The 1,197-nt window shown below is 39.9% G+C and overlaps 2 protein-coding genes across 5 annotated transcripts in view; one reads left to right on the forward strand and one right to left on the reverse strand.

The window, feature by feature from the left end:
- LOC122577441 overlaps window positions 1-1,197 on the reverse strand; it is a 266,783-nt gene that overhangs the window by 252,287 nt on the left and 13,299 nt on the right. The gene's annotated exons all lie outside the window — the stretch shown is intronic.
- Window positions 1-1,197, forward strand: part of LOC122577433 — a gene marked incomplete at its 5' end in the record, with an annotated part of 702,209 nt that overhangs the window by 161,780 nt on the left and 539,232 nt on the right.

Raw genomic sequence — 1,197 nt, forward strand, 5'->3', positions numbered from 1 at the left:
AACGTTAAAAATATCTCAGTCAGCAAAGAAATAACAGATAATTAACGTTAAAATCGAGTTACGATTGCATTTCGCATGCTGCTTTTATGGCTTCGATGCTGAAGGTAAAGTGCAGTACGTGCTGCGTATAGAATGGAGGAAAAAGAGCGCTTAAGCGTTAGAAATATCTCAATCGGGAACGAAATAACAGTTAATTATCATCGAAATCATGTTGCGATTGCGGTTTTCGATCTCCTTTGCTCGTTTCGACGCTGAACGTGGCGGGCGCTGAGTTCGGCGTGTAAAATGGAGAAAAATGAGCTCTTAAACGTTAGAAATATCTCAATCGGGACCGAAATAACAGTTAATTATCTTCAAAACTCGAGATACGATTGCATTTCTTATTCTGCTTTTACGGCTTCGATGCTGAACGTAAAGTGCAGTACGTGCTGCGTATAGAATGGAGGAAAAAGAGCGCTTAAACGTTAGAAATATCTCAATCAGGAACGAAATAACAGTTGTTTATCATCAAAATCGAGTTACGATTGCATTTTCAAACTACTTTTATGCCTTCGATGCTGAACGTGGCGGGCGCTGAGCTCGGCGTGTGAAATGGAGAAAATCGGGCTTTTAAACGTTAAAAATATCTCAGTCAGCAAAGAAATAACAGATAATTAACGTTAAAATCGAGTTACGATTGCATTCTGCAAGCTTCTTTTGTAGCTTCGATGCTGAGCGTACTGTGCAGTACGTGCTGCACGTAAAATGGAGAGAAAAGAGCGCTTAAACGTTAGAAATATCTCAATCGGGAACGATATAACAGTTAATTATCATCGAAATCATGTTACGGTTGCACTTTTCGAGCTCCATTGTTTGTTTCGTTGCTGAACGTGCCGGGCACTACTTGCTGCGTGTAAAATAGAGAAATTTCGCTTTTAAACGTTAAAAATATCTCAGTCAGCAAAGAAATAGCAGATAATTAACGTTAAAATCGAGTTACGAATGCATTTCGTATGCTACTTTTATGCCTTCGATGCTGAACGTAAAGTGCTGTACGTCCTGCGTGTAGAATGGAGAAAAAAGAGCGCTTAAACGTTAGAAATATCTCAATCGGGAACGAAATAACAGTTAATTATCTTCGAAATCATGTTGCGATTGCAATTTTCGATCTCCTTTGCTCGTTTCGACGCTGAACGTGGCGGGCGCTGAGTTCGGCGT

This window comes from Bombus pyrosoma, unplaced genomic scaffold, assembly GCF_014825855.1.
Source record: "Bombus pyrosoma isolate SC7728 unplaced genomic scaffold, ASM1482585v1 HiC_scaffold_4710, whole genome shotgun sequence".
NCBI classification, from domain to species: domain Eukaryota; kingdom Metazoa; phylum Arthropoda; class Insecta; order Hymenoptera; family Apidae; genus Bombus; species Bombus pyrosoma.